The 14,069-nt window shown below is 38.0% G+C and overlaps 1 protein-coding gene across 8 annotated transcripts in view; it reads right to left on the bottom strand.

The window, feature by feature from the left end:
- The window catches only part of MARCHF3 (membrane associated ring-CH-type finger 3), a 186,967-nt gene that overhangs the window by 111,326 nt on the left and 61,572 nt on the right, over window positions 1-14,069 (bottom strand). For 2 of the 8 annotated variants that reach the window (XM_064275645.1, XM_023548619.2), the window contains exons 2-3: window positions 4,394-4,518; window positions 1,919-2,031 (exon numbers count right to left, since the gene is read on the bottom strand). The exons of 4 other annotated variants lie outside the window; for them this stretch is intronic. The gene's annotated coding sequence lies outside the window, so the exon portion shown is untranslated. Of the gene's footprint in view, window positions 1-1,918; window positions 2,032-4,393 lie in introns of all 8 variants that reach the window. 2 more of the 8 variants (XM_064275641.1, XM_023548624.2) reach the window with 2 other exon arrangements.

Here is a 14,069-nt window from a genome sequence, read left to right as displayed (position 1 = left end):
ACTGCCTGTCTTAGAAGAAATACAGCCAGAATGCTCCTCAGAAGCAAGGATGGTGAGACAACGTCTCACACACTTTGGACATGTTATCAGTAGGGATTAGTCCCTGGTGAAGGACATTATGCTTAGTAAAGTAGAGGGTCAGTGAAAAAGAGGAAGACACTCAACGAGATGGATTGACATGGTGGCTTCAGCAATGAGATCAAGCATAACAATGATTATGAGGATGGTGCACGACTAGGCTGTGTTCTGTTCTGATGTACATGGGATCACTATGAGTCAGAACCGACTCAACAGCACCGAACAACTGTATTTGTATTCTGTACTCTTTGTTTTTGGTCATCTAATTCTTCATATCTCCTTATATCCATGCAAAAGCTGACAATGAATAAGGTAGAATGAAGAATTGTTGCCTTTGAATTATGGTGTCGGTGAAGAATATTGACTATACCACGGACTGCAAGAAGAATGAACAAATCTGTCTTGGAAGAAGTACAGCCAGAATGCTCCTTAGAAGCAACGATGGTGAGACTTCATCTCTCATACTCTGGACATGTTATCAGGAGGGACCATCCCTAGAAAATGACATCATGCTTGGTAAAGTAGAGGGTCAGTGAAAAACAGGAAGATCCTCAACAACATGGACTGACAGAGTGGTTGGAACAATGGGCTCAAGCATAACAATTGTGAGGATAGCACAGGGTCGGCCAGTGTTTGTTCTGTTACGCTATGAGTCAGAACTGACTCGATGGCACTGAAAATTTCTTCATAAGCCAAACCTGTTGCCGTTGAGTCAATTCTAATTCATAGAGACCCTACAGAACAGAGTAGAATTATCCCATAGGGTTTCCAAGGCTGTAATCTTTACAGAAGCATACTGCCACATTTTTCTCCCACTGTGCTGCTGATGGGTTCAAACCACCAACCTTCACTTTAACCACTGTGCCACCAGGGCTCCTTCATATTCTACCCCAAATTCCTAGTTACTTCTGATCTAATCTGTCCATCTAAACTCAAACCAAACCCATTGCTGTGGAGTCAATTCTGATTCACAGAAACCCTACAGGTCAAAGTAGAACTACTCTACAGGGGTTTCAAGGCTGTATATCTTTAGGGAAGCAGACTGCCATATCTTTCTCCCACAGAGGAGCTGGTGGGCTTGAACCACCGACTTTTTGGTTAGCACCTGAACACCTAACCACTGTACCACCTGGGCTACAATCTGTCCATCAGTGCCTTTAAAATAACTAATCTTTGAATCCATAAAGGGTTTTATAGTTGAGTAGCATATAGAAGAAGAAAAATTAAGGGTGAGTCATTTTCTTAAAAATGCTACTTGTTCACATAATAGAAAGTGATTGATTTCTGGCATATAGAGAAAATTTGACAACTACTATTTGATTGATTTTTATGTGCAAGTTAACTTAAAAACAAATAATCACTCAAAAATAATCCACATTGATGGAGTTATTTCAAAGGGACATAGGATCCAACTGAAAGAGTTCCCACAATGCCCCAAGGTAGAACAATTTGAGCAACAACAACAAAGAAAACAGTATTGGGTTATAACCCCCCAAATTTTTATAAATCTATACTGATATAAGTAAATAACTGGATAAATAAATGAGGGAGAAGAGACAAATCTCCTGTGCAAAAGAACTCCAAATAATTTATGTAGATACACCACCTTCAAGGAGGTGGAGCATAACTCCCGATTCCTTAAGTGTGGGTAGCATATAGTAACTTCCTTTCGTAGAGTATAGTATGAAGGGAGTGGGGGAAAGGGGGGAGATGAAGAACTTTACAGTGGAGAAACCTGACAAACAATACCTCAGCAAGGTGATGAAAGTCAACATCAATAGTGATAAGTCATGTTAAAAGTACATACTCCTAATATGATGTGATAAAAATGGTACTTTACCTTTGTTGTCTTCCTCCCCAAAACCCATAACTTCAGTCTATTCATGAGAAAATCATCAGACAAATCTTGATTGAGGAACATTCTACAATATATCTGACCAGGACTCCTCAAAACTGTCAAGGTCATCAAAAACAAGAAAAGTCTGAGAAACTGTCACAGCTAAGAGGAACCTAAAGAGACATGATAACTAAACGCATTCTGATAACCTGGATGGGGTCCTACAACAGGAAAAGAACATTAGGTAAAAACTAAGGAAATCTGAATAAAGTATAGATGTTAGTTACTAACAATGCATTGATACTGGTTCAGTAATTGTAACAAAGGTACTAAATTAATGTGAGATACTAATAGTAAGGGAGAGTGGGTGCTGGGCATGTAGGAACTCTGTACTATCTTTCCATTTTTTCTGTAAATATAAAACTTTGTAAAAAATAAGGTTTATTAAAAAATAATCGCATCTTAAGGGATCATTGCCAATAATTCCTACATGTTCTTAAAGCTCCAGCTACTATTCCTCCATGGTGAACATCTCAGTAACTAACAGACAGCTAGCACTGCTTGGTATTCCATTCCAACCAGCATCACTTCCCAGACTAACTCCTGATGCACCTTTGTCTCCTAGGTTATTGCTCAGCTATAGTTCCACAGAGGATACTCAGTTATGCCCTGAGAGCTCCTCTGAGAAAACAGCAAGAACAAGTGGATATAAATCGCAGAAGGAGAAGTTTAAGTTAGAGTTTGGGTATGGTATGAAGTCAAGGCATGTAATAGTCTTTGCTAATTATCTTTTTTTGGGGGTGGGGAGAGCTAATTATCTTTTAAAGGACAAGTTGACCATACTGCTGTTTGATTCAGCCCATCTTGGAATAAATCAGGTAAGAAAGTGAATTTCTACAGTTTCCAGGATGCCCGAAAAGTTTTTATATTTTAAATAGAAAATTTCCATAAATTAAAAGTTGGCTTAAGTGGTACCATTCACGTAGAAATTGTTCATCAAATTGTCTACAGTCTCTGCCATTCTCTTAGTGGACACATGATTTATTAATTTTGTTCCAGAGATTTGAGTTCAGGCTGTATAAATCATGAATAAAGATTAGTTTAACAGTCACAACACCCCTAGGGGTAATGTTTCAAGTGAAAAAAAAAACTCAAAATTGTTGGAAGCTGAAAATAAAATGGCAGTTGTATCAACATTTGCAAATTAAAATGATTTTTAATACTCTTACCCAGGCAGAGTATAAATCTCATTCTTGCTTATTTTATGCAAACTCTAAAATTTTCCTTTAATTTTTTTATTAATATTTATTGATCTTTTCCCTTGTGAAAAATGTTTTTGAAAAGTAAGTCTCAGATCTTCCTGGTTTGCCTCCAGCTACAAAGCAACACTAGATGCTGACCTCCTGCTACAGTTCTGATGACTTAAATACTTTAGAAAAACAATGTATTACCAGACCCTCAAGCCACTTATGACAATGATATTTTGCCAGTTTCCATGTGTTACGAAAATGTTTGGCAGTGTGGCAAATACTGTAAATTTAATATGTAAAGATTATATCACCTTGTTTCTACTTTACTCCTTAAGCTTCATGAAATGCTAATTGTTCATATACTCAAATACGTTATTGCAAGTAAGATAAATAAATATACAATAAATACTTGGATTAGAATGAATTAAAAGTAGCTTGGATGAAGAAGAGTGGCTCATTATTGAGGTTAACTCCATGTCTCTATTATATTATTCTCGTTAACTGTTGGCATGTTTGCTACAAATATTAAAATGATGTGTTAGAGGTTATTCCAGTCATGACTTCATAGATTCAATGGCATCTCTTGTTGTTATAAACATTTAGTTCAAATGTCTGAATCCCGGATGTGCTGGATGAAAAGGAGAGAGACATATAGCACGCAGAATCGAGCAAAACCAAAGTCCTTCACACTAAATTCCCCCCTCCCCATCACTAATGGTATTTTGTTGGAAAGGTTTCAAGACAGTCTCGTTGTCAGAAATGAGGAACACTGATCTACTTGCAGGATTTGCATAGCGGTTATCAAAATTAAATTTTAGAGAATCGTTAGAGGGTTGAATTCAGTGTGTTAAATCCCTAAACAGAGATGCCAAAACTCAGAGTCAGACATCTGTCTTTCAGAAACCACCACCATAAAGCTGATGAAAAAAGGTTCATGGAAAAGTCAGAAAAAAAAAATGCCAACAGTTATGCTTACTATTATTAAAAAATATTTATGGTTAGCAATACAATTTGTTCCTTTTTTACCCCGTATTTATTTGTATAACTATAGTACTGAATTTATTTCATTAGCTTGTATTTGGGAATAAACAAAACTTGATTAAAATTCAAATTATAATTTCATCATGATGTATTCTGTCCTGGTATTCTCTGGATCTAAAAAGTAATTATGCCTCATCAAACATATATAATTTGGCTTGAAGTGGTAATAGGAGGAAGCCAAACTTACAGTCATAATAAAGTTGTCTGTGCTTGGATATTTTCATTTCAGAGTGCAATATGCATTGGGCAACTCAGGTCCCCAGGCAATCATTTAGTCGTTTGGGCTCACTCTGGGTGTAGCTTGTTTACATCCTATAATTACACCATTAACAGTCACTGCTAAATATAAACACAATGAAGAATATTAATTGTTGTTTCCCAACTCCAGCGATACCACTACACAATTATATTGACAGGCTTGACAGTGGCAACACAAAGCTACCATGGTTACCCATTCACAATGTAAACAAAAAGTCATCTACAAAACTTAATATAAATATGCAATATATTTCCTTGTTCTACAGAGTTAGGGAGGCAGCAGCATGTAAATGAATGAAGATGGGTCTCTGCCATTAACATGGTCTTTATGCAATGTGAGAAGTCAGGAAATAAAGCTTTGGACAAACTGCCAGTGTTCATGGAATTCAAGTACACAATGTATATCTGCTGATTGATTCTGAAATTCAATTAACTGGCTGTTTCTCTGTGGGTCAGTCATTTCACTTTCCTGGATTTTAATTTCTTCATCTGGAAAATGAGGGTATTAGATGTTCCACGGTAGTTCCCTTCCAGTCTAATATAACAATTACACACACACACACGTGCACATACACATAAAACCAAAAAACCAAACCCGTTGCCACTGAGTCGATTCTGACTAACAGCGACTCTTTATGACACAGTATAACTGCCCCATAGGGTTTGCGAAGAGCCGCTGGTGGATCCAAAAATACATATATATAAATGCCTGGTGATCTGCTTCCAAAGGTCACAGTCTTCAATAACCTATGGAGCAGTTCTATTCTGCACACATGGAGTCGCCATGAGTCAGAAATGACTCAATGACAACTAACAACAACAAGATCATCATATATGTATGACCTTGTTATATGTAGTTTTATATGTATAACTAAATATATATATGTGTATATATAATTTGGAAACCCTGGTGGCGTAGTGGTTAAGTGCTATGGCTGCTAACCAAAGGGTTGGCAGTTCAAATCTGCCAGGCGCTCCTTGGAAACTCTGTGAGGCAGTTCTACTCTGTCCTATAGGGTCGCTATGAGTGTATACATAAAAATAGATACATAATTAGGTATACATATAAAAAAATGGACCTGGTAACAAGTTACAGACTCACAAGGGCATATTTAGTTTAACTATTGTTGCCATTACTGAAATCATATAGTTATATATATGTATAAATATATATATAATTATATATACACATATATATCTCTATTTTATATATATAAAATACATATAAACGGGGAGGATAACAAGATTTTGCCTCAATATAGTGTTCAACCAAATAGTCCGATGTCATAGGCTGGCTCAATCTGAGTTTCCCTGATTGCTCTTTTTGCTAGTTATACATAAACACATTGGGTTGCTTGATTAACATTTATTGGTATGATCCATTGATTCGTTCATCTCCTGACAGACTTTGATTCCTCTAGATGCAACAGCTGAGGAAGATCCAATATTGACTCCATAAAGGCACTAAGCACAAGTGCAAAGAGAAACAGATGCAAAATAATATTTAAATGGAAAACCTAAGACGGGGGAGTCTCCTTCTCTTATGGTTTAGGTCCTTGGAAAATTAAAAGTGGTTTTCTGGAATTTTAAGATGTGAGTCCAGTGAGTTTTTTCCTATTGTCCTATAAGGGTTGTTTTTCAAGAAAAAGAGGTAAGAGAGATTCCAACCCCTAGGCTGGGGGCTCCACTTAACAAATGAATCTTAATCCCTCAGACCATAGGTCTTATATGTCTCCTGAGCACATGGCAGGCCAAAGCCAACTTCTGGAAGGAAGCAGGATGTTTCAGTCTGAAATTAGCTGTAAACTGATGCAGACAGGAACACAGTGAGCCAGTTTTGTTTCCAGGCTTATGATCAGGTGAGCTAGCCCTGGCAGAAGTGAATGGTGGGTCAAGAAAAACCCTGAAAAAGATGGGACTTGTTGGAGGCTAGTGGAATGTGAGCCTGTCTGACCTCAAAGGGGAGAGAGAAAACATGCTCGTGCATGTTTTCAAAGCAAGAAAGGTAAGGGAATTTATATTCTAAAAATACATCTGTGTGTCTGTGTATCTGTCTGTATGTTTGTTGTTGTAGTTGTTGAGAATATACAGCAAAACATACACGAATTTAACCATTTTTTTCACATGTACAATTTAGTGACATTGATTACATTCTTTGAGATGTACAACCATTCTCATCCTGCTTTCCTGAGTTGTTCCTCCCCCATTAACATAAATTCACTGCCCCCTAAGGTTCCTATTTAATCTTTCGAGTTGCTGTTGTCACTTTGATCCCATATACCGTAGAAATTCTTAAAAGAGCATAATGCTCAAGGCAGACATTTTGTTACTAGTTAAGCTAAATTATTGTTTGGTTTTAAGAAGATTTCAGGGGATATTTTTGGTTTGAGGTTTAAAGATTATCTCAGGGAAGTAGTTTCAGGGGTTCATGCAGCCTCTATGGCTCCAGAAAGTCCATGAAAATTTGAAAATCTGTTATGCACTTTACCCCTTTTGATCAGGATTCTGCTACAGAATCTTTGATTAAAATGTTCAGTAATGGTAGCCAGGCACCATCCAGTTCTTCTGGTCTCATGGCAAAGGAGGCAGTTATTCACGGAGGTAGTCAGCCACACAATTCATTTTCTCCTCCTACTTCTGACTCCTTTTTCCTCTGTTGCTCCAGGTGAACAGAGATCAATTGTGGTGTCTCGGATAGCCGTGTGCAAGCTTTTAAGACTCCAGGCACTATGCATGGAACTAGGAGGTAGAACAGAAGCACTAAACATGTTATTAGGCCAATTAACTAGGATGTTCCATGAAACCATGACCCTAGTCTCCACACCAAGGAACAAAATCCCATGAGGTTTTTGGTTGTAGATAGGCAGCCTCAGCAAGTATGCTTTTTTTGTTGTTGTTGTAACTATATCTATCACACAACTTTTGCCAATGCAACTTTTTACAGTTGTACAACTTATTCACAGCAATTACAATAATCGGCTGTGCAACCCTACCTTAATCAATGTGATTTTTCCATCACTGTTAATTCTCCCTTTCCCCCTCCTTCCTGCCCCTGGTAACAACTAAGAAACTTTGGTCTCTATACATTTGCCTGTTCTTGTCTTTTTATGTAAGTAAGGTAATACAATATTTGTCCTTTTTTGATTGACTTATTTAACAAAGCATAATGTCTTCAAGCTCCATTTATATTGTAGTATGTATAAAAAAAAAATTTTTTTTTTTTTTTAATGTATCAAGACTTTTTGTTTCTCCCACTGGCTGAGTAGTATTCCATTGCATGTATGTACCACATTTTATCCATTCATCTGCTGCTAGGCATTTAGGTTGTTTCCATGTTTTGGCTATTGTGAATAGTGCTGCAACAAATATTTGTGTTTGAGTCTCTACTTTCAAGTTTTTTTTTTTTTTTTTTTTTGATATGCCTGTGTTTCTTATGGTGAGTTCTTTCTTCAAACACATTAGAACACATCTTTTTTAGGTTTTCATTTGTTGAGCAATAAATATGGACCAGGAACACTGCCAAACGCTGTACATACATGAGATTATTGTGTTTGTAACTCTCATATGCTATATGTTTAAATACAATCCCTAGCCACCCAAATTACAGATGAGAAAACCAAGGCTCTGTAATTTAAAGAACGGGCCCATGGAAATAAGCCAAGATTCTAATGCTGGTCCTCTTTAAGCTAGAGCTCTTTGTCGCTAAACTATAGTGCCCCCTCTTCATGAAAAGAGGTGCTAACATCCACAGAATATTGACATTTAAAAGGGTGAACAAATAAAAATCACCAAAATGTTGGATGATCAAGAATTCAATCAGATACACTGCCTACTAATTAGAAAAAAAAAAGACAAACACTTTTTACAGTTTTCAGCTATCAGTGTTGGAAGAAAAACATTTTGTGCTTAAAACTCTAGTCGAGATACCGTTGTTGTTACTAGTTGCTGTTGAACTGATTCTAACTCATGGCAACCCCACGTGTGCAGAGTAGAACTGCTCCACAGGGTTTTCAAGGCCATGACCTTTCAGGAGCACATTGCCAGGCCTGTCTCTCGAGGTTCCTCTGGGCGTGTTTGAGCTGCCAACCTTTTGGCTAGTAGTCAAGAACTTAACCATTTGTGCCACGCAATTAAGAGTATAATAATAGTAAGGACAGCTGAAGCCTAAGATGGGTCTGGAACCATACGGGGAAGGTTTATATAAATGCAGTGTTATGGATTGAATTGTGCCCCCCTCCAAAAAAATACATGTGTTAAAATCATAACCTGCAAAACTGTAAACATGATCTTGTTTAGAAATAAGGGTTTTCTTTTGTTACGTTAATGAGATCTTACAGGAGTGTGTGGGTCCTAAACACAATCACTTGTGAGTTATAAAATGAGAATAGACACAGAGACACACACACGGGAAAGACAGACACCAAAGAACCTGAGGAACATCAAGGACCTGATGGAGCTACTTAAAAGGGCCTCCCCCAAGAGCCACGCTATGAATTTAGACTTACAGCCTCCTGAACTGTGAGAAAATAAATTCCTGTTCTTTAAAGCGACCCACTTGTGGTATTGGTGTTATGCCAGCACTAGGAAACTAAGACATACAAGATGAAGTTCCTAAAGCAGCAGACAAAATAGTCAGCAAATGTGAGGGGAAAACCATTAAAGGATAGAAAGACAATTTTCTCTCTATTAACTCATAGGTCAAGATTATTGGCTCTAACTGCATTCTCATGAATTGCTAGTAAGAGTGTAAAATAGTGCAAACGCTTGGGAAAAGAATGTGCCAGTTTCTTATAAAGTTAAACATATACTTAACATATGACCAGCAATTTCACTGCTAAGTATTTATCCAAGAGAAATGAAAACACATGTCCATAAAAAGACTTGTACCATTTTTATTCATAATCCCAAATAGGAAACAACAGGGTAAATGGACAATTTATGGTAAATCTATACAAAGAAATACTACTCAGCAAATAAAACAGAATGAACTACAACATGGTTAAGTCTTACAGATAGCATGCTGAAAGAAAGAAGCTGAGCACAAGAACCTACACAGTATGATTTTTGCTTATATGAAATTCTAGAGGCAAAACTAATCAAGAGTGACAGAAATCCAATCAACGGTTGCCTAGGGCAAGGTAGGTGTTAGATTGGGACGAATGGCTGCAAAGGGGTACAGAGTTCTGGGGAGGTGGAAATATAATTCACATACTATAAAATTCACATTTTTAAAGTGTACAAATTCAGTAGTTTTTAGCGTATTCACAAAGTTGTGCAACAATCATCACTATCAAATTCTATACCATTATCATCACTCTAAAAGAAATCCCATACCCATTAGTAGTCACTCCTCATTTCCCCCTGCCCTGAGTCCCTACCAACCAGTAATCTGTCTCTATGGATTTGCCTATTCTGGACATTTCATTTAAATGAACTCATATAACATACAGGGTGCTGGTGGTGCAGTGGTTAAGAGCTCGGCTGCTAACCAAAAGGTTGGTGGTTCAAATCCACCAGTCGCTCCTTGGAAACCCTATGAGGCAGTTCTACTCTGTCCTATAGGGTCGCTATGAGTTGGAATCGACTTGATGGCAATGGGTTTATACGACATATGGCCTTTTGTATCTGGCTTCTTTCACTTAGCATACTGTTTTCAAGGTCCATCCGTGTTGTGGCATGTATCAGTACTTCATTCCTTTTATGGCTAAATAATGTCCCATTGTATGAATATACCATTTTGTTTGTTCATTCATCAGATGGTGGACATTTGGGTTGTTTTACTTTGTGGCTACTATGAATAATACTGCTATGAACATTTGTGTAAAAATATGTTTTCAATTCTCTTGGGTATACACCTAGGGCTAGAATTGGTGGGTCATACAGTAACTCTGGAGCCCTGATGGTGCAGTGGTTAAGAACTCGGCTGCTAACCAAAAGGTCGGCAGTTCAAATCCACCAACTGCTCCTTGGAAACCCTATGGGGCAATTCTACTCTGTCCTATAGGGTTGCTATGAGTTGGAATTGACTTGACGGCAACAGGTTTGGTTTTTTTTGTTTGGATGGTAACTCTATGTTTAACTTCTTGAGGAACTGCCCAACTGTTTTCCACAGTGGCTGTACCATTTTACAGTCCCACCATTAATACATGAGGGTTCTAACTTCTCACAAATTTGCCAATACCTGTTATTTAAGTCCATCTTTCTTATCATAGCCATCCTAGTGGGTGTGAAGTGATATTGTGGCTTTGATTTACATTTCTTTAATGACTCATGGTGTTCAGCATCATTTAATGTGCTTACTGGTCATTTGTATATCTTCTTCAGGGAAACATCTATTCAAAGTTTTTGCCCATTTTTAAAATTGAATTACTGGTATTTGTCTTTTTTATCGTTGAGTTCTAAAGTTTTTAAAATATATTCTGAATACTAGAATCTTTCCAGATATATGATTTGCATATATTTTCTCCTCTTCTTAAAAAAATTTGTGAGCTTTGGTGCAGAGTTTTTATGATACATATGTTGGATAATCAGAGGCCTTTTTTTTTTTTTTTAAAATCTATGTTCTAGTTTTTTGCTACATTGAAGATGGCTAAGATATCCAGAGAGCTTATTCTGGAAAAGTACATATTATTATTTATATGTATGGTCAAACCTCAGTACACAAATTAAAATTGTCCAAAAATGGTTAGGAGGAGCTTCTTCTATTTCCAAGTTTAAAAACACAGACTGCTAATCTTAAGACAATTTCAGCGTATGGTGCTTCACGGTTCTGGTCCAGGCATTGAGAAAAGTTGTGTAGAAAAAAGAAGAAAAAAGTCAGCAGCTGGGACCTGGCTTCCAACCAAGACAGGACAGCATAGATGGCCACTCTTGCTTCATCTTCAGAAAGAAAGCCATTCAAGCACAACCACAAACCATCGATTGCTGGCGACAGTTTGTTCCAGAGACCCTAAGAATAGTGCTTCGCAAACCGGGGTGAGCATCAGAATCACCTTGGGAGCTTGTTAAAATTCAGATTCAAGGGCTCCGTCCACAGAGATTCTGCTACAGTGGGCTAGGGTGGAGCTCACACATTTGCATTGCTAATACACTTCCAGATGCTGCTGGTGCTGCTGGCCCCTCACCACACTTTGAGTAGCACTGCTTTACAGAAATGGGCAGACCATCCTGACCAGATGCTTACCTAACACTGATCAAGCAAGCAGTAAGCCAGGAGGCTCATCTGGTGGTCCTCCTTGGTGATGAATATAACAGTATACTAGGGAATTTCAGATGCCATAAATGTAGTTTCCAAATCGGGTTAAAATTTCCAGGCATTTACAGTCTCATTTCAGTTTCCAGGCCCACAGTCATTTTTCCAACTGTAGTTTGGTCGTTAGGAAAGTGTCTCAATTCTATAAAATTAGCAGGGATCATCTAAATTATTTTGTTTTTCGGATATTTTCTGGCATTTTATATTGCTCAGTGTATGTGGACATCAGCTGTGGGTTAAGAATGCTTTTCAAGAACACCCACTCTGTTTGTGATAATGTACTTGACCTATGGCCAAATGATACTCATGAGAGATGTGGTTGTGACTTTGACAGATTGAGCCAAAGTTAAATTCTGATGAACTGCAAGGGAATTTTATCAGTCCCAGGATGGTTGCCAGCTAAGCTGGGCAAATGAGTGGCTTTCCAAAAACATCCTGATGAATTCATATTTGTCCTGTCACCTCCATTCAAATTTTCTGAAAGGTCAGCTAAAACTTCTTTCTGCTATTTTCTGCCATTTCCAGGCCCGCAAGCTCAAACCTGAGAACCAAATGTTAAGCTGTATTCCTGCCTCTTACAAATCAGCAAGAACAGACCTCAGGCCGCAGAAGGGACTTTATGGTTTTGTTGACGGCACATGCGGAAGAATGAGACCTCAGCTTTTTTGGCTATTCAGTAGAGAATGTAGGTAAAAAATGTTTCTGTTAGTAAATTGAGGAGACTCAGGAAAAGACAAGGACCTGACGGGCTGGCCACAAGAAAACATTTTTGCGTTTACTTTCTTTTAGTCCTACCTGAAGTCAGTTCATTATTTTTTGAGTGACTTAGAACATTTGCTTTGAGAATAAAAAATAAAAGTCCTATGCTGACCCTGCCTGCAGCATCCCTGTTGAGGGTCTAGCACTGCTCTGCCTTCATTTGCAGACTTTCCAGCCTCCCAGACCACCCACTGGAGGGCTCCAGCACCCATCACACAGCTGTCCCTACAATGCTCTATGGAGCAAGAATGCCTTTCCTTTTAGAGTGCAACACAACCAAAAGGGAAGCCATTTATCTTAGTATCCATGCATCCACAAAAGGAAAATTTGTGTGTAACATTTTCGTCCCAGTGAGTGATATCAGTCACTAGGTTGCTAAGACGTTGGACACTTATTTCTCCCTTACTTTCTAAACTACACTGGCAATAACTGCATTTGCACAGAAACCGCCCTAACTGGCTAGCTACTTCATTAAATTATCACATGATTTCTATTTTATGGATACAAAATCGTTGATCTCAGTGAACTGGCAACTTAGAAATTTAGGAGGCAAATTAGAGCAATTACTAATAAATTACATATGTGGTAACTAACAATTTGTCTAATCACCTAGAAATATGAGGATAACTGCCAGACTCCTTGGCTTTGCAATTCTGAACAGATTTTCCTTTTTCTTTCCGAGACCAAAACTTTCATTATCCACACCGTTCCACCACTACTGTTGCGGCTTTTGCAGAGTCCAACATTTATAATACAAAGTTAGGAATATAATGGGTGGGCTTCACACTCTGTTTGGAACAGAGAATTTGATCGATTAAAGTTGCACTGAACAACAAAAAAAAAAACACAAAGTGAGTTCACGTCAGCTTTTCCTAAGTTCATGGAGGAAATAATGACAAGAGTTAAGGGCAAAGTATCTCCTTGTTCACAATCACCACCCTACATCGTACATTGTTTCTGGGTGAGGCAGTCTGATGAAATTAAAGGAAGTTCTGTGTTATAAATCATCTATAGTCATGCGGGAGGAGATGAGATTAGGTCAATTAACAAGATATAATCTTTCTCTTCTCTTCCTACTTGTCTCACCTAGCCCTGGGCACCTAGGGAGGGGCCGAGATTTCCAAGGATGCCATTCAAAATCACAGGCGTTGACATCATTCATTAAATGAAGGCTGGATTCTTCCACCAGCATGTTCCTCCCACCTGGTAATACCTTACCAGGATCCACTTGCATCCCCAGCAGGTTTCATTGTCTGTAGCTGCTGTCAAAAGTTACGTGGAGGAAGAGAGAGGCTTTTACAATTGTATGTTTGCATTTATTCTCACCTGCCTCTTGTTCAAATGAAAAAAAGAAATGGGGGAGCAAGTTCAATATTTGGGACCTATATGTTGAGACAAAGTAAAAAAACAACACTGAATCCACGTGCAAGTTCAAGAGATCTTTGATACCAATCCCAAGTACCCTCCAGCAATGGAGAAAATTTGCTTTCTGCGTAATTTATCTCATTCCCTCATACACAACAAAAATTATGTACCTATTTCTCTACATCATATAATGTCAGAGTATTAAAATATTTTCTCTTCTATCTTCTTG

Source organism: Loxodonta africana, chromosome 2 (assembly GCF_030014295.1).
Source record: "Loxodonta africana isolate mLoxAfr1 chromosome 2, mLoxAfr1.hap2, whole genome shotgun sequence".
NCBI classification, from domain to species: domain Eukaryota; kingdom Metazoa; phylum Chordata; class Mammalia; order Proboscidea; family Elephantidae; genus Loxodonta; species Loxodonta africana.
This window is presented reverse-complemented; position numbering and strand designations above follow the sequence as displayed.